This window comes from Scyliorhinus torazame, chromosome 4, assembly GCF_047496885.1.
Source record: "Scyliorhinus torazame isolate Kashiwa2021f chromosome 4, sScyTor2.1, whole genome shotgun sequence".
Lineage (NCBI taxonomy): Eukaryota > Metazoa > Chordata > Chondrichthyes > Carcharhiniformes > Scyliorhinidae > Scyliorhinus > Scyliorhinus torazame.
The window spans coordinates 150,760,845-150,784,533 of record NC_092710.1 but is presented as its reverse complement, the minus strand read 5'-3'; the positions used below and the strand labels follow the sequence as shown (position 1 = coordinate 150,784,533).

The 23,689-nt window shown below is 47.5% G+C and overlaps 2 long non-coding RNA genes across 2 annotated transcripts; one reads left to right on the top strand and one right to left on the bottom strand.

The window, feature by feature from the left end:
- Positions 1-1,322: 1,322 nt before the first annotated feature.
- LOC140411658 (uncharacterized) lies at positions 1,323-13,742 on the bottom strand. Its single transcript, XR_011940935.1, has 2 exons — positions 13,637-13,742; positions 1,323-2,429 (listed from the first exon to the last, which is right to left on the bottom strand). It is a non-coding gene; the product is annotated as an uncharacterized lncRNA (long non-coding RNA).
- On the top strand, positions 5,855-7,153 carry LOC140411657 (uncharacterized). The gene is made up of 2 exons (XR_011940934.1): positions 5,855-5,894; positions 6,140-7,153. It is a non-coding gene; the product is annotated as an uncharacterized lncRNA (long non-coding RNA).
- Positions 13,743-23,689: the final 9,947 nt, after the last annotated feature.

Below are 23,689 nucleotides of genomic sequence, written 5' to 3'. Positions count from 1 at the left end.
TTCTATTGGGAGGGGGCATGTGGGGGCACCCCAGAATGGCCAGCATCATCAGATGGAGATCCTGCTGGAGAATGGACATGTGGTAAGTGGGAGGGAAGGATCATTATGCCTGGCATGAACAACTCATGTGTGACGGGTCATTGGGTGGGATAATCACCTCTGTGACGCAGGCTAATCTGTCCTCGGCCACCCTTGCAACCTCCAGGGCCCGCTCCTCGTAGGGATGACGACTCTGATGTCCGGCACACAGACGCCCGTCTGGGCCCTTACCCATCTTTGTGGGCCAACTTCTCCTGCAGGACAAAGAGAGGACACCGTGAGCCGCACACTTCATGTGCCGCGGGGTGGGGTGGCTTTGGCAGGGATCAGGCATGGGCACCTCTGCCGGTGATGAGTGGGGTGCACAGGTGGGTGGCAGGGTGTGCTGGGGTACAGGCACGGTATTGTGCCGGGGGGGGGGGGTGGGGTTCCACACGCGGGGTCATCAGTGCGAGGGATGTGGGGGAGGGACCTGGGGGTGGCAGGCGGGACCAGTGCCGGGGGCCGATGCCAATTCACCCGTCTGGTCCGGTGGAGATCGTTGAGCTTCTTAAGGCACTGGGTGCCGGTCCTCCTGGTGACAGTCCAGAGCTGACGGCCGCTGCCACTGCCTCCCAGGCGGAACTGGCTGCCCGGTAGCTGAACCCTCGCGGGAGCAGGGTATAAGGCCTGGACTCCACCACGTTCAACAGTCTGGCCATGTTGGCATCTCCGAATCGTGGAGAAGGTCTCCCAGGTGGCATGGCTGCGTGCTGTCTGGGGTTTGCTCTGTGGGATCAGTTTAAGTGCTGCTCCTCCTTATTAGCGGAGAGCTGCCAAGCACGGTACCGGCAATCAGCAGGTGGGACAGTCATTTCTGACGTGAAGATCGTGGGGCATCATTACTAATTAGCGTTAGATACCGGTGGCGGTCTCACCGGGTCGGCTGTCTGGAAGCACCCGACAATTCCTGCTCAGAAATGTTTCCATTAGATCGTGCCCATAATATAGTTCCAAAACTTAAAATGGTTGCTTTGTTAATTTCTACGAAACATAGGTCTACCAGGTAAACAAGTTAATTCTGCTGAAGTCTTTTGAAATTCCTTCCTCTCTTCTGTTCCCTCAGAAGAAAAGGGTTTTCTCACCTTTTAGAATTCAATGAACATCCCTGGAGGAGCTTTGCAATTTTACTGACTTTTGGAAGTCAGCTGTAGAGATGTGAGTCTGATGAGGTTTGAACGAACACCAGAAAGTGCCATGTTGTCTGTCCATACTGCCATTAAAAAAAACGTTTAAACTCGACATAGTTGAAAACAGAAATGTGCCTTTAAATCAGTGATCCTTAAAACATGTAGTATCATAATACACATCCATGGCATTTACTTCACAGATACAGACTAAACTCACCAGAAAAAGTTAACACTTTGCCACTCAATTGTAAGTGAATTTTGTATGACATGATAAGTCTGAATTATTGCCAAATAATCTCTTGACTCTGAAAATTAACTTTTAAAGGTGTGTGGACTCTAATTCTTTCATATGTTACTTATTATTAGAGACTTTAACAAAACAAGTTAAGTCGATGTCTATGTATTTACATTATGTATTTATGTATGCCCTATGTTTTTTTCATGTGTGGACTGTCTCGACTGTCCACAGATCAATACTTTTTGCTGTACCTCGGTACACGTGACAATAAAACAAATCCAAATCCATTTTTTGATTTTTTTTCCCCTATCTTTTTTTATCTCTCTCTTTTAATTCAATCTTTCTTGCCCTATTTTTTATTTCACCTTCTCCACCTGATTTGGTATTAAATATTCTAACACTTCCGGGTTCTGATTCTGCACTGCACTTTAATGATTCTTCAATCTGATTGATTAATACAGATGTGCTGTGTAAGGTGTCGATAGTTGGCCGACAGGAACATTCAGTGCAAAAGTTCACAAAAAATATAAAGGCAAGAGCAAATGCAGTATGGCACTGACTGCAAAATTTGGACGGTCTTGCGACATCATTCACAAATGTTTGAGCTGAAACTCCTCCATCCTCTGGAACATCATGGAGTACATGCCTGGCCGGATTGTTAGTACCTTGCACAGTTTCCATTGACCCTTTATCATTCTTCTTCTCATGGATGGACCCCAAGGTTCTGCAGCTATGTCCAGCTCAATGAAGTCAATTCTCCACATCTGTCCTTACCACTACTCTCTGCTTGTGCTCATGTCTGAACTGTGATTCACCTGATAAGATACCACCTAACTCTCCAATTGGATACATTGAAGTGCTCATATCTGTGCTGCTGCCTACACTGCACGTGCCCTGTGACAATGCGCCCTCAACTGCAATCGGCTCTCCTGAGGAATCCTCTTCAGCTCTGGGTACGGGTTGCTGTTCTTCATGTGATGACCCTGAAAGAGATAAGAGATGGATATGATTTTGTAATTGGAATGGACAAATGCTAAAATGAAGGTCCAGCATAGTGGTTAGCACTGCTGCCTCACGGCGCCGAGGAAATGGGTTCGATCCCAGCTCCGGGTCACTGTTTGTGTGGGGTTTGCACATTCTCCCCATGTCTGCATGGGTATGTCGCCCCACAACCCAAAGATGTGCAGGGTAGGTGCATTGGCCACACTAAATTGCCCCTTAATTGGAAAAAAAATTGGATACTCTAAATTTATTTTTAAAAACAACAAATGTTAAAATGAACATGATTGTATGTTGACGTTAGCTCAAGATGACTTTGTTTTATTGGAGACGTGGTTCTGAGAGATTAATTGTGGCATTCAGCTACAACGGATTCCTAATATCACCACTTCTGATGCTCGAGGAGGCCATTTATCTCCAAAGCTTCCTCTTCTACTGGGTGGAGCTTTACAAACTGTGGTGGTCTGAATCCAGTTCTTGCTCTCTCTCTCTCTCCCTCTCTCTCTGGCATTCTGTGTTGCCTTCTCCAGAGAGGGTGGCATGACCGGCCTCTGAGCATCTGTGATGCATGTGTGTTCAATGGTTGCATTGTATTTGGTGAAGTGATAAGGAAGCAGATGCATCATGAGTGATATTACAATTTATTTTTGGAGCATTTTCACACTATCCTTTGAGGACATGTGCTGAATATTGGGGGAGCAAACTTGTATCAAATCATGATGGTTGGATTGTGATGGATGGAGGAAGCCGGAGTGTGGATGATCACTGAAAAGGAACAACGGGTGTTGCTGAAAGTGGAAACACATGTGAGGAATAATGTGAATGGAGTACCTTTCAGAATATGGAATGGAAGGGGGTGCACTACAGAATAGAGTTAAATCTCTGGCCAGGATTTTAAAGGACACCCACGGTGGGATTTCCAGTGGCAGAGGCAGCTCAATATTAGCCACTAGTGGCATCTTCTGGTCCCACCAAAGTCAATGGTCATTTGCTTTGCTCGCTGGCTACACCACTGGGGAACCCGTCCCGGGGGTCACCTTCAGTGGCACCAGAAGATCGCATTGGCGGGAAGGGCTGGAAAACACCCCCTTTAACGCTGCTGAGCCTTCCTGACTTGTAACCTTTACGCAATAGTTTCAGGTCCTCATAATTATGTTCTTGTTCCTCACCTCTTGGCCACATGCAACCACAACTTCTTTATGATGTAAGCAAGTTTATTTTACCAGTTACTGCGAAAGAGAACTTCCTTCTGGGCGTTTACTGCACCCAGCAGAACATCCATGGATTTCTCATTAAACCTGGAGGCAACCTTTGCTCTCTTTCCATCCATGTCCTTCCAAATACAAAACTACAACTTTAAAACATCTTCCTTCAATGTATTTAAAGAGCCTTTAAATAGTCAAGGTGGAATCAGGTCATGCGGGCCCATGTCATTCATGCCCATGTCATTGTTGTGTTCCATACGGCGTGAGAAGAGGGCTGCTTTGTCCTGGATTGTTTCTTGAGTGTTGTTGGAGCTGCACTCATCCAGGCAAGTGGAGAATATTCCATTGCATTCCTGACTTGTGCCTTGTAGATGATGGACAGGCTTTGTGGTGCCAGGAGGTGAGTTACTCGACATAGGGTTCCTATCCTCTAACCTGGGCCGGAATTCTATGGCCATTGGGATCTTCTTTTCCCGCTGACAACACACCCCCGACCGTGGGTTTCCCGGTAGCATGGGGTGGCTTCATTGGGAAATCCCATTGACAAGCGGCGGGAAGAGAGAATCCCGCTGCCAGTGAACGGCTGGGGGACCGGAGAATCCCACCCTTGTTCTTGTAGCCACAGTATTTATATGACTGGTCCAGTTCAGTTTCTGGTCAATGGTAACCCCTGGCCGAGAATATTGCTAATGAGGGATTTGGCAATGGCGATGACATTGAATGTCAAGGAGAGATGGTTAGATTCTATATTATAGAATCGTAGAATCCCTACAGTGCAAAAGGAGGCCACTTGGTCAATCAAGCCGACACCAACCCTCTGAATGAGCACCCTATCAAGGCCCACTCCCCCCAACCCCCCAATCCTTGCAACCCCACCTAACCTTTTGGACATTATGGGCAATTTGGCATGGCCAATCCACGTAACCCGCACATCTTTGGACTGTGGGAGGAAATCGGAGCTCCCGGAGGAAACCCACACACAGACAGTCACCCGCGGCTGGAATTGAACCCGGGTCCCTGGAGCTGTGAGGCAACAGTACTAACCACCGTCCCACCAAAATAATTATTTTATTTTGTTCTGCCCTACGTTGCTTACTGCAGCTTTTCTAACATTTCATAGAATTTACAGAGCAGAAGGAGGCCATTCGGCCCATCGAGTCTGCACCGGCTCTTTGAAAGAGCACCCTACCCAAGGTCCACACCTCCACCCTATCCCCATAACCCAGTAACCCCACCCAACACTAAGGGCAATTTTAGACACTAAGGGCAATTTATCATGGCCAATCCACCTAACCCGCACATCTTTGGACTGTGGGAGGAAACCGGAGCACCCGGAGGAAACCCACGCACACACGGGGAGGATGTGCAGACTCCGCACAGACAGTGATCCAAGCCGGGAATCGAACCTGGGACCCTGGAGCTGTGAAGCAATTGTGCTATCCACAATGCTACCGTGCTGCTCCTACTCCTACACAAATGAGCTTTAAAATTTCTGCTAGTTTTCATCTTTCTCAAACACCATTTTGGCTTTTCACCGGCTGTGAAGCAGCTTTGTAAATCATCCTTTCAGCAAAGAAAAATGTAAAATGTGAAGATTTGCAAACAGCTCCATCTTTCAATTCACATCCTCTGTAATCTGACAGCAGTAAATCTGCCCACAGTGCTCAGAGAGTTAAAATCTTATTACTCATGACTTACTCGCCATTACTCATCCAGGGCGTAGTTATCTGGTCAGTCTCAGAGCTGTGTTACTCTGCATGCTGACACATGCCTGGGGATGAGCTCACACGTTTGTTTAAGTGTCGACCTATATGATGACTGCTCGCCTTAAAACTGAGAATCAAAAGCATCCGTCCTTGAAAATGTTTGTGATTTCCCCCCATATCGTTTTGAGAACTAATTTGCTGTGAAATTCATTTTTAACCAAAAGCACTGACAAATAGGCTGAAGACTCCTCCTTGAGGAGAGGCACTAAAACCTGCTGTTTTGCAGCCAACAGGAGGTGTGGTGACTCCTGTGAATGAATACCCAATTGTTCACTAGGGTGGGACTCAGCTGCCGTGAGCTTTGACACCTGGCAAGTGCCACCGTAACCGCCTCTTAGTTAATGAAACACCTAACATATAGGTTAGAGATTCAACCTGAGTCACCAGATTATGAAATATGTACAATTATGCATTACTAATTTATCCAGAACTCTCTTTTTCCTGGTCTTCGTAACTTCAGTGCAATCTCTAACAAGATGTGAGGCAATAGCTCAGTGTTAGCTTCTTTTCTTGACTAATAATAATAATAATAACCTTTACTGTCACAAGTAGGCTTACATTAACACTGCAATGAAGTTACCGTGAAGATCCCCTGGTCGCCACACTCCGGCGCTTATTCGGATACACAGGGTGCAAAATAAAAAAAGAGAGGAAGTGATGCTTCAGTAATGCTGAAGAGTCATATGGATTCAAAACGTTAACTCTGCTTCTCTCTCTCCACAGATGCTGCCAGACCTGCAGAGTCTTTCCAGCATTTCATTTTTTATTTCAGATTTCCAGCCGCACTCAGGCGCCTGTTCGGGTACACTGAGGGAGAATTCAGAATGCCCAATTGACCTAACAAGCACGCCTTTCAGGGCTTGCGGGAGGAGACCAGAGCACCTGGAGGAAAGCTATGCAGACAAGGGAGAACGTGCAGACTCCGCAGAGACAGTGACCGAAGCCGGGAATCGAACCTGGGTCCCTGGCACTGTGAAGCAACAGTGCTAACCACTGTGCTACCGTGCCACCCAAAGTCTCTCAAAGTAGCATTTTGAAGTAAAATATGGAGCCATTTAAGATGGCCACCTGCAAAGGACCATGGGAATTATGGCCAACCCAGGACTCAGACAGATACACAGCCTATGTGTATCTAAAACACAGGTAACCAGACCTAATCGAAACCCCCGCTCGTTTGCATTTCAATTCCCATTTTCCCAGGACAATAGAACTCCAATCAAGCAACTGGTACAGCCACAGACTGATCGTCGCCACTCCCCTTACTCAGAAAGCACAACTGCCAAGGTCAATGACTGCTAAGGACCCACCCAGCCACCAAGGCACCCGCCCCTTTATTGGCCAAAATTGAAGACATCAGAACCCTGTCGAACTATTGGGTCTAAGGTTAAGGACCGCCCCAAAGAGCGCAAAATCCCAGAGGGATAAAAGAGGACACAGCCATGTATTCTGTCTCTTTTGGATCCGGCCTGTGCCAACCCAATTGCAGCAGGAACAGCCAGCTAAGTTCAAGACCAATGATCGCTACCTGACGGATGTGCCCAGCAGAGAGAGAGACACTTTCTTCGAACCAGCCAAGTGAAATCCAGATAAAGGCCTTATCTATTTGCACAGTGCCAGTCGCCCTGAAGTTAAGTATAGGTTATTGTAGCTGATAGGTGTAGTTTAACTCATAGTAGATATTGTGTTTGCATGTTGAAATAACTCTTGTGTGTGTAAATAAACCATCTTTTGAACTAACTAACTGGTTGTGTGGTCATTTGATCATTTGATAAGGGAAGGCTTGTGGTTCACCAAGATAAATAGAAATAGAAATACCCACAGTATTGGCGATGCTGTTGGGATCGAAACAGAGCAACATTGTTGGTGAACTCTGACAGGACTCGATTAGAAGTGTCACTTCGAGAGAACCCACAAACTTTGAATCCAATTGCGAGAAAGAGAAAGAACCACAAGTGTAAGTCCCATATCGACCAAATAACTGAATATCGGTAGTTTGTACTAACCCGCATGCGTAATTAACAGGAAGAGTAAGGTAAACTCGTTAGAATTGTATACAACTATCGAGGGATTGTGAGACGGAAAATAGCTTAAGCCATACCCGCTGTTCAAATTGCCGCCTTATTCCCCTGTCCCAAATTAAAAGTAGAGAAAGAGATAAGAGAAGTAATGGCCACTAAAGCAATGGAAAGATTAATGAATCCACAGGAACCCGAGGTCGCAGTGACCAACAGAGCAGAGCAATTCCCCATATGGGAGGAAGGGTTAAGGAAATACTTAAAGGTGAAAGGATGGCCCCTTTGGTCGAATTTTTGCACTACTGATGAGTCAGGTCCAGGAAAGATAGGACAGACGTGGTGGGAGAACCTAAGCGAGGTCCACAAGAAAAATGTAGGGAAAATCAGAAAGCCGATGGCAATTGTGTCCTGTTTGGCACAGTTGCGAGGCACAGAGGAGGTCGTGAAGACGCTCCGTAGGCAGCTAATTGAGAAGGAAGAAAAGATCGAGGGAAACAGTAACGAAAGTGAGAAGATAATTGAGCAACTCTGGGAACAGTTAGCAGCTAAGGACAAGGAAATGGCCGATGTAAAACGCGTGCATCAATCTTGTCCAGTTCACCTTAGTAGCTTCCAGACCCAGTATGATAAAGCCTACCAAGATACACAGCGCGCAGTCCTGGTAAGAGAGGAAACAGAACAACAGGTCGCCCAGCTAACTAGCAAATGCGATACAAATAACCAAACTCCCCACCTCGGAAGAATGTTCGGCTCATGCATAATGATAGTGCCCGTTCAGACGACTTTGCGTTTAACTCCCTAGATTGGCGGTGTTCGGACTCCCCAACTTGGGTCTGTGGCACACGCTGGGACAAATCAGGCAGACCAGCAGTTACAGGCACAGTCCGGGGACATACAGTCGATTTTCTTTGGGACACAGGAGGATCCCGCACCACTTTAAACTCCTCCACCATGTTTCAACAGGACAAATGGCCCACCACAGACAACCATCACCCTGAGTAGATTCACAGGCCACATACAACAAGGATATATCACAGCTCCCGTACCCATCCAGATAGGGAACATTAGCACCAAACACCCCGTCGTTCTGTTCACTTACCCCAAACAGCAGAGCACATTTAAGGCATTGACTTCATGAGCTCCCATAACCTTTTGTTTGACCCAATAAACAAATGTGTATGACTTATGGCCAAAACAGCTAGGCTCCCACCACACTCACAGTAGGGGATTATGAAAACAGTATTTGCTCAGTAGGGGACTATTGGTTTAATCCGCAAACAAATAGATAAATAGAAATACCCGCAGTATTGGCGACGCTGTTGGGACTGAAACAGAGCAACAAATATTATCCCTGGGCAGCATGGTGGTGCAGTGGTTAGCACCGCTGGCTCACGCCGCTGAGGTCCCAGGCTCGATCCCAGCTCTCAGTCACTGTCCGTGTGGAGTTTGCACATTCTCCTCATGTTTGCGTGGGTTTCATCCCACAACACAAAGATGTGCGGGGTAGGTGGATTGGCCATGATAAATTGCCCCTTAATTGGAAAAAATGAATTCGGTCCTCTAAATTTATTTTAAAAAAGAAAAAAAAACAAAATATTATCCCTAATGCCATGAAAGCCTGAACTCAAATTTAGATGTGGTTATTAGTCCCCAAACTTTCTAAGCACATGGTCTGAAGCAGCTGAAGAAACCAGCTCATCACCACGTTCTCAAGGCAATCAGGGGCATGCAATAAACGCTGACCTAGAGCAGCAATACGCACTGTTGTAGACGGAGCCAAAGTCCTCTTCACTCCTCCCCTCTTTATATTCTGTGGGGAGCTCCTCCAATCGGGAGGAAGCTCCACCCGCGAGTCACCTGAGTAGCTCACACTGGCGAACCTCAGGCTTGTCATGAGGTTACCGGCTGGGACTGGAGCATGGGGTGGATTCTGACTGGCCAACTGCCGGGCTGAAAGTGGAGGAGAACAAACTCACTTTTGCAGTTTTGGACTGGATGATGCTGAAACTGTGAGAGCAGCAGGTGGTGGCCCAATTAACTATGTGTACTGCTTGTACTGATGTTGGTTTTGTTTTGTTTTATTGTTGGGGGATTGTATGGTTATTATTGCATTTCTGTTGTGTTTTCTTTTGTGCCTAGCGGCTTGGTGCTCGCCAGTTGCGGCCCTCCTGCTTCTGTGCACTCGGGGTCGAGGGGTCCCTCCCTGTGCTAGTGAAGGGAAGGGGTATTCTCTCTCTCTCCTCAACCGCGCACTGCCTGTCCGTTTCCAGTGGACTATGCTGCTTGCGGGCGCCTCTTCACCGACATGCGGTTATTGCAGAAGTCGGGGGAAGGGGGGGAGCATGTGCTGGCTTGGGTGCTGCTGGTTTTGTCTGGTACTTAGCTGTGAAAAAATGAAAAAAATGAAATGAAAATCGCTTAGTGTCACAAGTAGGCTTCAAATGAAGTTACTGTGAAAAGCCCCTAGTCGCCACATTCCGGCACCTGTTTGGGGAGGCTGGTACGGGAATTGAACCGTGCTGCTGGCCTGCCTTGGTCTGCTTTAAAAGCCAGCTCTTTAGCCCTGTGCTAAACCAGCCCCATAGTTGTTTGTTGGGTTTCTTGGGGTTGCTCTGTATTTTGTCTTGTTTTTTCTTTTGTAAAGGGAGTTCTCTCTGTCTTGCACCATGCCCCATATTGGTGTGTCTTTTTCCGGTGGTCCAAGCTGCTCGTTTTGGTGCCGTTCCACCAATGCAGGGCTGCGGTTAGGGAGGGGAGTGTGGGGGGGAGAGGTGGCCACATGCTTACTTTGTATCTGGTGGTTTGCTTAAAGGAATTGTTTTGGTTTGAAATCTGCTCCTTCGTGGGAGGGGAGGGATGTTTCATCTCTCTCTCCCTCACCGTGCCCTGCACCACCGGTTTGTCGTTTTCCGGTGGTATGTGCTGCTCGTTGGATGCCTTTCCACCGATGTGGGGCTACCATTGAGGTCAGAGGGGTGCTGGTGGGTGTGTGCTGGCTTGAGAGCCGGGGGTTTGGGGGTTTTTTGGTGTCTTGTAAATGCTTTTAGCATATTGCTGATTTTCGTGACTGTTTTTAGCATGTTGCTGATTCATTTGTATTCTTAGGTTGTCAATAAACTTAAAATATTTGTAGGAGGGGAAACAGATGATATACAAATTTGTCCCTGTAGTGGTTCATAACACCCACATCCCATGAATTAATTAATATAAAATGAAGAAACCCTCCTGCATGTTTTTGTGACAGACACACAATGGAATACTTTACAGGTGGTCTCCAAACAGCCAACTTCTATGAACTTCAACAACGTCCCACTCTGTTGCCTGTATCCTCTCCTGCACCAAGGGCACAATTTTACAGTTTGCAGGTGGGGACCTGTAAAATGCCCTGGGTGGCATTCTCGCCACCATCCAACCAGCCGCAAACCTGTCAGCAATTTTACATCGAGCAGGCGAGGCCTAGATCAGCCCACCCACTGCTACCCCAATTGAGGCCTTTAAAGTTGTCAATTATTGACCACTCAAGGGATGCATCCTGCCCGGCCTCAATTGAGAGTGTGGCAGGAGAGGTTCAAGTGTGGGGGCATGGGAGGAGCCTGGCAGGTCACCATGTGAGCTGGAGTGGGAAGTGGGCAAGTGCCTTGCTCAAGGGTCCTCTTTCTGCACCAGCCCTCACCCCCAAGGTCCATGTTGTCCGGCCACTCTGTCAAGTCCCCCAAACCCTCCTCCCTGCAGGTCTCGCCGCCGGGACTTACAGTGGGTTAAGTGGACCAATTAAAGTTGAATAGCGTTGTCGGCCTCGCTGGTCCGAGTGCCGGGAAGCTCGCGGCAGTTCCCGCTCGCTACCAAACTTAGAAATCTTTTTGGAGAATCGCGCCCTATGTTGCTGTTGGGGACGGGGGGAACGGGGGGGGGGGGGGGGGGAACGGGGCAGATGGGGTTTGGTTGCAGATAAGGGTTTGATAAAGTTGTATTTTCCTGTTATTTCTGTATGTCTAGGTGTTATGATGCCCTTGCGTTGAATATGGGTTCTTGGTGGGGGTGGAGGTGTGTGGGGGGTTGTGTTTTGGTGTTGCTACAGCAGGGTGGTTGGGTTGGGTGGAAAGGTTTTGATTTATTTTGTTTGAATGGGGGAGGGGGACTCTGGTGGAGGCACTCCCTCACTAGCAAGTTGCAGTTCGGTAAGTGAAGAAGCAATTGTGCGAGGCCAACCCACCAACCCTGCACATCTTTGGGTTGTGGGGGTGAGACCCACAATGGCACGGGGAGAATGTGCAAGCTCCATGGACACTGCCGGGATCGAATCCGGGCCCTCGGTGCAGTGAGGCAGCAGTGCTAACCACTGCACCACTGTGCTGCCCTGAATTGGGAGGTTTTACACAAGATGGTTGCCATTTGTCATGTATTTCAATGTACTGGTCACAGTCAAAAGCTAGGGGGTGGGATTCTCCACTCCCGCGCCGAAGTGGCAGCGCCGTCGTGAACACCGTCGAGGTTCACGACGGCGCGAAACGGCCCCGATCCCGAACGATTGAGGCCCTGACAATGGGCTAGGATCGGGGCCGCGTCATCTACACGCGCCAGGCCTTGTCGCCCGCGTAAAGGCGGCGCCGCATAGATGACCGGCCGGCGACGCATAACTGGTGTCATCCGCGCATGCGTGGTTGCCGTCCTCTCTAAGTCCGCCCCGCAAGAAGATGGCGGACGGATCTTGCGGGGCCGCGGAAGGAAGGAGGTCCTCCTTCAGAGAGGACGGCCCGACGATCGGTGGGCACCGATCGCGGGCCACCCCACATTTGAGGTACCCCTCGGTGCAGGATCCCCCCTCCCTCCCGCAGGCCGCCCTCCCAGCGTTCACGCACTGTTCACGACAGCAGCGACCAGGTGTGGACGGCGCCAGGGGGAACCCGCCGTTTTGGCCTGGCCGCTCGGCCCATCCAGGCCTGAGAATAGCGGGGGTGCCGGAGAATCGCCATTTTGGGTGTCTCCGGCGATTCTCCGGCCTGCGGCCCGCGGACCTCGACCGGGCCGTTCCCGCCACTTGGGAGAATCGCAGGAGGGCGTCGGACCAGCATCCTGGGAAATTTTAGCGGCCCAGGCGATTCTCCCAACCGGCACGGGAGTGGAGAATCTCGCCCAGGGTGTGTGGGATTGGGGGGGTGGGGTTGGTTTTTGGGGGTTGTTTGTCAGTTTTCTATTTTTGTAGTTATATATTCAAAAAATGTTTAATAAAAATATTTTTTTTAAAGATTGGCTGGCAGCTCTCTGAAGTGGATCTTCCACCTGTTTAAGGAGTGGAAGTACTGACTTCCAGCCAATTAACACCCCGCGGAAGGTTATATGATTGCATAGCTGCTGTGATCAGTGGAGATGCATTCTTGCTGATTCTTTGGGTGGTGAGGCGGGAAACCTGTCAGCCAATAAATGCTGTCCCAAGTCTAGCTCCTCCATCTCTCCTGTCCTGAGTGACTTATGTTGGCTTCTTATCCATCAATGCATCAAATTTAAAATATTGTCTTCACGTTTAAGTCCTTTTATAGCTTCTTGTCTATCTCTGTAACCTTCTATAACCACCAGTCCCTTAAAACTTCCCATATCTCTGATTCTGGTGCTTTAATGCATTTCTCCTTCCCTTCACCGTACCATTGGCCACCTGTCTTCAGCTGCCTCTCTACTTCCTTGAACCCCTGTACCTCTTACTGTCCCTTTCCTTTGTACTTTCTTCGGTTAGAGTGGCTATGGTGGCAGAGATCTGTGTGATCGTCAGCACTTATGAGTAGAATGGAATGAACCTGGAAGAAGGAGGCCAACACATTTAGGTATTTTCCAGCTCCCAGGCACAAGCATTCTGGCATATTCATTTCATATTTATAGTAGTTGTGACATAAGACAAAGAATATAATTTACTTTTTGCCTTAATTCCATACATTTCTGCAATTGGCTTATTATAGCTCTGTGCCTTACAAGATGATCTTTAAAGCAGGCAACTGGGACTAGCTTAATGGTAAAAACTGGGCGGCATGGACTGGTTGGGCCGAAGGGCCTGTTTCCATGCTGTAAACTTCTATGATTCTATGATTCTATGATGCACCGTTCCAAAATCTACAGGAAGTCTCATTAGTATATAATTCACAAACTGCATTGGTTTTCACTAAAATAACATAAAGATATAGTTAGCTCAACATATACATAATCATAGTTATCCTACCTCACTTGCTTAATATAGCCTTCAACCAAATATACTTCAGCAGTAAGTGTAGGCTGGTTAGTCGGTATACCCTTGGGCAACAGCAAATAGAAAGCTTTTGTTTAGAGCACTATGGGCTATATTTTCTGTCACTTATTAGCAATGGATTATCTCTGGCACTAACAGAGGACTTTATTTTAACAGGCGCATTCAGTTTTTACCGTGACCGGCCGGTGTTATTTCGGCAGAATTTTGGGGAAAAGCGCACTCAGAAGAAAAGAAAGCTTGTCGTACGGAAGGGGTCAGGTTGCAACTTGGCCAGTTGTTTTATTACAGGCATGCTCAGATTAAATCAACACCCCTCCTCTGCTGAAAAATGTTGTTTCAATATACAGGCTGAGTCCTGTGCAGGTCAGAAGATTGCAGGGATGACGCGAGGAACTATTTTAAAAAATAAACTGGTAATTCAGTGGCACAGTGGTTAGCAATTCCGGCCTCGGATGACTGCCTTATTGGAGTTTGCACGTTCTCCCTGTGTCTGCGTGGGTTTCCTCCCACAGTCTAAAGATGTGCAGGTTAGGTGTATTGGCCATAATAAATTGCCCCTTCATGTCAAATGGTTAGGTGAGGTGCGGGGGAGTAAGCCTAAATAGGGTGCAAACTCTATGGGCCCAGTGGCCTCCATTTTATTGTAGGGATTCTATGAACTAAAACTGGAAAATAAAAATATTGGATCATAATTCCGCTTAATAATTTCCACTTATTCCCATCTGCTCTAATATACTTTCTCAGCAACAAGGATGGCAACCATCAGCAAGATATTCTTAATATTCAACAGTTACGCAACCAATATATATAAATACTTTGACTTTTCTCCTTATAAATTCTGACTGATTTTGAGTATTTCCAATATTTTCCATTTTAATTTCAAATTTCAGGTACTGGCAGCTTTGACCTTTTAGGATACTTTACCTGTCCATTTCAGCTAAATATCAACTAAGCAATCAGGAACTGTGGTTGCCAGTACCTGGCTGTTTGGCAGCAAATATTGAGCAATTAAATTCTGTAAGAGATTTGGGAGAGACATACCATCCAATAAATATTTTTTTCACAAACTTTGACAGTATTTATCTGAGTAATAAACTGAGTAATTAAACAATCTGAATTTAAATGCAAAACAATCTATACAATCTATAATAAACATACAAACAGTGACAGACTGATGAATACTGTTTGGTCCATTCAACTTGCCCCACACAATTACAATGTCTTGTGTGTCACAATATATACTCTTTTATCCCATCTAGAACCATGCGATCTCCTGCAAGAAGCTGAACACCAGATAAACTCCGGGAAAGTTGGAGAATAAAATCTGGGAAATTTCTTTCTGGCAATTGGCCAATCTCAATCTAGACTAGCCCATGACTGTCCCTAAAATTCTTACAAAACCCAGCTTTTATAGGAGGTTATAGGTTTCATCTCAACCAAAAACAGATTAATCTCTCCCAAAGGAATTCAGCAAGTTGGCTGGATAAGTTGGCCACCAGTTTGAGACATCCACAAATAGACACCTCCTGATATCTAAGCTAGATCTGGCCTTGTACAACATAAAACTGCAATCTCAGATCCTTCCTCACCTGGTCCATTGGATCTGACTGTCAACTGGGGCACTCTATTCCCTTCATCATGTTTAACCTAAATATATAAATCTCAATCAGAACAACAGAACCTGTGCTCCTCTCGAGCGTTGACTCCCAGCTCTTTTAGCCTATCTTGCTCGTTCAGCTTCTTCCATTTGACTTGGAGTCGCCACAATGCTGGTTGATCTGCCTTCTCCATCTCCTCCTGTCAGTCACTGTTATAACCTGCCAGATTACTACTGGCTGGGAACTAATGGCAATCCCACAATCCTCAGTGAGTGTGAGCTTCCTCAATGAGGGGAGGGGGGAGGTGCGGAGAAATTATTAGCAGAGTCCCTGCATAAATAGAGCTGGCCAGTGTGGAACCAGCTGGAGAGGAGTGGAGGAGTAAGCAGTGGTGGAGTACAGATGCTGTTGTATATATGTAATTGTAAATAAAGTTATTTCTTTCCATTTTACAAACTCGTGCTGGATTCTTCGTGGCCCTCACAAAAGTCACCCATTCTTCTTCCAATCCCACTTTGGTCTTGGACCTTCCTCTTCCCCTTCTACCTGGTAGTCACATCTCCATTACTCACCTCACCACATTTCCTCTCTCCCTCCGCAGCCATACCATTCCACACCTTATAGGCTACTTTCTTCGATGCTTCCACAATGGCCACTGACCCCCCCCTGATTTACTGATTCCTTTCTCATCACTCCACGCATCCAGCTGAGCATCCATATCTCATTAGTATCCATTCATTGTTCCTCTCTTCTTGATTTTCCCCAAGTTGCTGCACTATAACAAGGCTGGCCTCACAACTGTCCTGTAGATTCTGCCCTTCAGTTTCTGCTGATATTTTCAAGCATAAAACACTTCACTGCACCTCTCCCATTTACTCTAACCAAAATTAATCCATTACCAAAGAGAAAATGCAGGAAAATCTCAGCAGGTCTGGCAGCATCTGTAGGGAGAGAAAAGAACTAATGTTTCGACTCCAGATCACCCTTTGCCACAGCTATTCGACAGAGAAAGTGGGAAATATTTATACTGTGGAGCGAGAATGAAAGATGAGTCATAGCCACAGAAACCCAGGGAAACGGGATGCTTAGAGCTACAGAAATCACGGGGAAAGAGTGCTAATGGCAGCCCCCAGAGAGAACAAAAGATGTGAAAGGCCAAACAACAGAGGAACTAACATCAGAGGGTTAAACATCAGAGGGTAAACTGTGACAGATGTAGATGTGGGGGATGGGGAAGGGGGAAGCAAAGGGGAGAAAGGGTAAGGAAAGGTGGATAAGATGGGGGAGGTTAAATATATATAAAGAAAGACAAGAGAGAAAGAAATGGTAAAGAGCAGTTAAAATGAAATGGGATGAAAACAAATGGGTCAAGGTGGGGTAGAGCTAATCATCTGAAGTTGTTGAATTCGATGTTGAGACCGGAAGGCTGTAATATGCCTAACCGGAAGTAAAGATGTTGTTCCTCCAGTTTGCGTTGAGCTTCACTGGAACATTGGAACATTCTTTTGAAGAATAAAGGGATTAAGGGTATGGTGTTCGGGCCGGAAAGTGGAGCTGAGTCCACAAAAGATCAGCCATGATCTCATTGAATGGTGGAGCAGGCTCGAGGGGCCAGATGGCCTACTCCTGCTCCTCGTTCTTATGTTCTTATTGCAGCAGGCCAAGGACAGATATGTGAGCATGGGAGCAGGGTCTTGTGTTAAAATGGCAAGCAACGGGAAGGTCAGGGTCCTCAATGCCCACAGACCAAAGGTGCTCAGCAAAGCTATCACCCAGTCTGCCTTTAGTCTCTTCGATATAGAGGAGACCCCATTGAGAGCAGCGAATCAAATAGACCAGATTGAAAGAGGTGCAAGTGAAACGCTGCTTAACCTGGAATGAGTGTTTTGGGCCTGGGATGTTAAGCAAGGAAGAGGTAAAGGGGCAGGTGTTGCACCTTCTGCAATTGCATGTGAAGGTGCCATGGGTGATGGGAGAGGAGTTGGGTATGGTGGAGGAGTGGACTAGATTATCCCGGAGGGAACGGTCTCTGTGGAATGCTGACAGAGGGAGTGAAGAGAAGATGTGTTTGGTGGTGGCTTCATGCTGGAGTTGGCGAAAATGGCGGAGAATAAAATTAATCCATTGCTTAGTTTCCATTCCCATACTTCCATCTTCTGCCACCACTAACCCCAGACACTTTTTCCAGGTCCTAACCCATAATCTTTGATCCTTCATTCCTATCCCTTTCCCTAGACTCAAACTGCCAGTCCATATATTGAGTCCTTGGTCTACTGATCTTTCCACTCTTACCTCTAGTTCTTCAGATACTCAGTCATATATTGTCTTCATCCCTACCACATTGCTCATCTGCAAACATCATTGACCATGGCACTCCCCATCTCACTTGTTCAGTGAGGTTTTCCATGACATTCAGGCAGAGGAAGGGGCCTGTAGTCCTCCTCTATGCTCTTTCCAAAGCCTCAATATTGCTCACCATGTGAGGACATAACCAATACGATTTGTTACCAAAATCGGGAAAACATTAGCTCCCACATTCTAGGAATAATTAGGTGCATTATTTGCCACTTCTGTGCAACATTCTAACAGGAACATAAATGCAAAAGTAGGTGTTAATAAACCCGAGTCTCACATAGTTAGTTGACTAAGTCATTCCAGCCACTCATTCTGACTATTTTTCAAAGATAGTAATGAAGCAATCGAAGGCAAATCCAACTTAACTAGTTCTAAATCATTTAAAATATATAATTCCATTGAAGCCTCAGCAAGAGCACATTTTTGTTTATCTAAAAATTATGCCACTTAAGATGATAAAATGCATTGTAAAGACCATGAAACCGGTGTATGGATAAAATGGAAAAATGTGGGTAGGGTTATTTATAACAAGTTGAGGCATTTACAGTGTAAGATCAGTGCCATCATATGCATGTGAAATGTCACAGCATGCAAGAAGAATAGTAAGGCCTTAGTCAACGTGGGTGTTGGCAGTTATTGTATGTAGTGCTGACATAACACAATGAATGACACAGTGCGCAGATTGCTTTGATGCTTCTATGTTGGGTATGACTAACATACATTACAGCACTAAATAACTAAAATTACATTGAATTTTCCCAACATTTACAGCTTTTTAATTTTCTCTGAACAAAGACATTTTATACTGCTTTAGTCTGTGCCAATAATTCACAAATGTGGATTTTCTTTTGAAAAGTTACATTGTCGATCACATGAATAAGAAAGCAGTTCATCACATTACTTTTGAAATGCAAATGCAACAGTCAGTAATCTCACTAACAGCAAATTAGAACAAATGACTGCATAATCTGTTTTAGGAGGAAATACTGGTTCCTAATAAATCACAGTAAGAAGTCTTACAACACCAGGTTAAAGTCCAACGGAAGGAGCAGTGTTCCGAAAGCTAGTGTTTGAAACAAACCTGTTGGACTTTAACCTGGTGTTGTAAGACTTCTTACTGTGCTCACCCCAGTCCAACACCGGCATCTCCACATCATGCCTAATAAATCAGTGCATGTGGTCCTTTGGATTCACCTGAGCAAGTCGACATCTTTCATCCTAAAAATGACATCCCTGACAATGGTGAATTTTTCTTAGTATTGCGCTGAAATATCGGAATAAGTGAGCAGCCAGTTTATCAGAAAGAAGAGGAGAGAGTTTTCAGATGCAAGTTGGACAAAAAGGTTTATTTGTAGCACGTCAATTACAATTTTCAGGTATGAGTGAAGTGGTCCAATATTTATAATTGGTATTTAACAATCCTAAATTTGGTAATAGAGATATATTTTTTTAATTTTTTAAAATATATTTTATTCAAGTTTTTTGGCCAAACATAACAATACATAGTGTTTCTTTTACACAACAATAAAGCAATATAAATAACCGTGGCCAGTTTTAAACAAATAAATAAGTAATATATAAACAAAAACAAAAAAACAAAACTAAATGGCAACTGCCTTGTCCAAAATAAATACTCTCCAAAAATACAATCCCACAATCCAATATACAATTACATATACCAAATACCTATACAGATACAATAACATCCCCGAGAGTCCGTCCGATTCCTCCCCCCCGCTCTTACCCCCCCCCCCCCCCTCCCCCCTGGGTTGCTGCTGTTGTCTACTTCTTTTCCATTCCCTCTATCTTTCTGTGAGGTAGTCGACGAACGGTTGCCACCGCCTGGTGAACCCCTGAGCCGAACCCCTTAACACAAACTTAATCCGTTCTAACTTTATAAACCCTGCCATATCGTTTATCCAGGTCTCCACACCCGGGGGTTTGGCTTCCTTCCACATTAACAATATCCTGCGCCGGGCTACAAGGGACGCAAAGGCCAACACGTCAGCCTCTCTCGCCTCCTGCACTCCCGGCTCTTCTGCAACCCCAAATATAGCCAACCCACAGCTTGGTTCAACCCGGACCCCCACCACCTTCGAAAGCACCTTTGCCACCCCCACCCAGAACCCCTGTAGTGCCGGGCATGACCAGAACATGTGGGCGTGATTCGCTGGGCCTCTCGAGCATCTCGCACACCTATCCTCTACTCCAAATAATTTACTAATCCGTGCTCCCTGTGTAGCACCTTAAATTGTATCAGGCTTAGTCTGGCACACGAGGACGATGAGTTTACCCTACGTAGGGCATCAGCCCACAGCCCCTCCTCAATCTCCTCCCCCAGTTCTTCTTCCCATTTCCCTTTCAGCTCATCTACCATGATCTCCCCCTCGTCCCTCATCTCCCTGTATATGTCCGCCACCTTACCGTCCCCCACCCATGTCTCTGAGATCACTCTATCCTGCACTTCCTGCGTCGGGAGCTGCGGGAATTCCCTCACCTGTTGCCTCGCAAAAGCCCTCAATTGCATATACCGAAATGCATTCCCTTGGGGCAACCCATATTTCTCCGTCAGCGCTCCCAGACTCGCAAATGTCCCATCTACAAATAGATCGCTTAGTTGTACTACCCCAGCTCTTTGCCATGCTCCAAATCCCCCATCCATTCTCCCCGGAACGAACCTATGATTGTTTCTTATCGGGGACCGCACCGAAGCTCCCGTCCCTCCCCTATGCCGTCTCCACTGCCCCCAAATTTTCAATGTAGCCACCACCACCGGGCTTGTGGTGTATTTCTTTGGTGAGAACGGCAACGGCGCCGTCACCATTGCTTGCAGGCTAGTCCCCCTGCAGGACGCCCTCTCCAATCTCTTCCACGCCGCTCCCTCCCCTTCTCCCATCCACTTACACACCATTGAAACATTGGCGGCCCAGTAGTACTCACTTAGGCTCGGTAGTGCCAGCCCCCCCTGTCCCTACTACGCTGCAAGAATCCCCGCCTCACTCTCAGGGTCTTCCCAGCCCACACAAAACTCATAATGCTCTTCCAATTCTTTTGAAAAAAGCCTTCGTGATCACCACCGGGAGGCACTGGAACACAAAAAGGAATCTCGGGAGGACCACCATTTTAACCGCCTGCACCCTACCTGCCAATGACAGAGACACCATGTCCCATCTCTTGAAATCCTCCTCCATCTGTTCCACCAACCGTGTTAAATTGAGCCTATGTAATGTGCCCCAATTCTTGGCTATCTGGATCCCCAGGTACCGGAAGTCCCTTGTTACCTTCCTCAACGGTAAATCCTCTATCTCTCTGCTCTGCTCCCCCGGATGCACCACAAATAACTCACTTTTCCCCATGTTCAGTTTATACCCTGACAAATCCCCAAACTCCCCAAGTATCCGCATTATCTCTGGCATCCCCTCCGCCGGGTCCGCCACATATAGCAACAAATCATCCGCTATAGCCGTGTACTCCGTCCCCGTCACCTTTGGGATCAGTGCCCTTCCCAAAACAAAAAAATCTATTCGTGAAAATACTTTGTGTACATAGGAGAAAAACGAAAATTCCTTACTCCTAGGTCTACTAAATCTCCAGGGATCTACTCCTCCCATCTGCTCCATAAAATCCTTCAGCACCCTAGCTGCAGCCGGCCTCCTTCCGGTCCTGGACCTCAATCTGTCCAGCCCTGGGTCCAGCACCGTATTAAAGTCTCCACCCATTACCAACTTCCCCACTTCTAGGTCCGGGATTCGTCCTAACATATGCCTCATAAAATTGGCATCATCCCAGTTCGGGGCATACACGTTCACTAATACCACCGCCTCCCCTTGCAGTTTGCCACTCACCATCACGTATCTGCCCCCACTATCCGCCACTATAGTCTTTGCCTCAAACATTACCCGCTTCCCCACTAGTATGGCCACCCCCTGTTTTTTGCATCTAGCCCCGAATGAAAAACCTGCCCCACCCATCCTTTGCGAAGTCTAACCTGGTTTATCAGCTTCAGATGCGTCTCCTGAAGCATAACCACATCTGCCTTAAGTTTCTTTAGGTATGCGAGTACCCGTGCCCTCTTAATCGGCCCGTTCAGCCCTCTCACATTCCACGTGATCAACCGGGTTGGGGGGCTCTTTACCCCCCCCCCCCCTGACGACTAGCCATTTCCTTTTTCAATCCAGCTCTTAACCCGGTTCCCACGTAGCTGTATCCCCCCCAGGCGGCGCCCCCCCGCCCCGACCCTCCCCCTCCCATACCAGCTCCCCCTTCTCCCCAGCAGCAGCAACCCAGTTAACACCCCCCCCGCTAGATCCCAAGCTAGCGTAATTGCACCCCCCATGTTGCTCCCAGAAGTCAGCAAACTCTGGCCGACCTCGGTTTCCCCCCGTGACCTCGGCTCACACTGTGCGAGGCCCCCACCTTCCTGCTTCCCTGTTCCCGCCATGATTACCATAGCGCGGGAACAAAGCCCGCGCTTCCCTTTTGGCCCCGCCCCCAATGGCCGGCGCCCTCAGCTCCTCATCCTCCCTCACCCCCTCCCCCACGACATGGGGAAGAGAGAGAAGTTACAGGGTCGCAGGTTAAACAACTTGGTAAGTCCTCTCTTCCCCCTTTTCCCACCTTCATCCCACAAATTCACCCCCCCACTTTTGTCCCAAATGTTCTTTTTCTGGCCCGCTCACTCCAGCTTCTCCTCCACAATAAATGTCCACGCCTCATCTGCCGTTTCGAAGTAGTGGTGTTTCCCTAGATGTGTGACCCACAGTCTTGCCGGTTGCAGCATTCCGAATTTGACCTTCCTTTTATGCAACACCGCCTTGGCCCGATTAAAGCTTGCCCTCCTTCTCGCCACCTCCGCACTCCAATCTTGATATACGCGGATCACCGCATTCTCCCACCTACTGCTCTGAGTTTTCTTTGCCCATCTGAGGACCATCTCTCTGTCCTTATATCGGAGAAATCTCACCACTATTGCTCGAGGAATTTCTCCAGCCCTCGGTCTTCGCGCCATAACCCGATAGGTTCCCTCCACCTCCAGCGGACCCGTCGGGGCCTCCGATCCCATTAACGAGTGCAGCATCGTGCTCACATATGCCCCGACGTCCGCCCCTTCTGCACCTTCGGGAAGACCAAGAATCCTTAGGTTCTCCCTCCTCGCGTTATTCTCCAGCACCTCCAGCCTTTCCACATATCTTTTGTGTTGTGCCTCGTGGATCCCCGTTTTCACCACCAGGCCCTGTATGTCGTCCTCATTCTCAGCAGCCTTTGCCTTCACGACCCGAAGCTCCTGTTCCTGGGTCTTTTGCTCTTCCTTTAGCCCCTCAATCGCTTGTAATATCGGGGCCAACAGCTCCTTCTTTATCTCCTTTTTGAGTTCATCTACGCAATGCCGCAGGAACTCTTGTTGGTCAGGGCCCCATATTAAACTGCCTCCTTCCGACGCCATCTTGCTTTGTGCCTGCCTTCCTGGCCGCTGCTCTAGAGGATCCACCGCAATCTGGCTACTTTCCTCTCTTTTTTCCATCCGTGTCCAGGGGGGATTCCCTTCTGGATTACCGCACAGTGTTATTTGCCGTTAAAATTGCCGATGGGGCTCCTAATAAGAGCCCAAACGTCCGTTCCACCGGGAGCTGCCGAAACGTGCGACTCAGCTGGTCATCGCCGCACCCGGAAGTCGGTAATAGAGATATTTTGTTCAAATCTAATCATTTGATCATAAGCATTGCCATTAGGCGACACAGTGGCACAGTGGTTAGCACTGCTGCCTCACAGCATCAGGGACCTGGGTGCGATACCATCCTTGGCTGACTGTGTGGTGTTTGCAAGTTCTCCCCATGTCTGCGTGCGTTTCCTCCAGGTGCTCCGGTTTCCTCCCACAATCTAAAGGTGTGCCGGTTCGGTGGATTGACCAGAACAATGTGCAGGGTTACGAGGAGGGAGTGGAGCTAGGTAAAGTGCTCTTTCGGAGAGTTGGTGCAGACTTGATGGGTTGAATGGCCTCCTTCTGCACTGTAGAGGTTCTACACTAACACCGAAGACCCTTGAGTCTTTACACCTGCTGAAGGAAGTGGGTTGG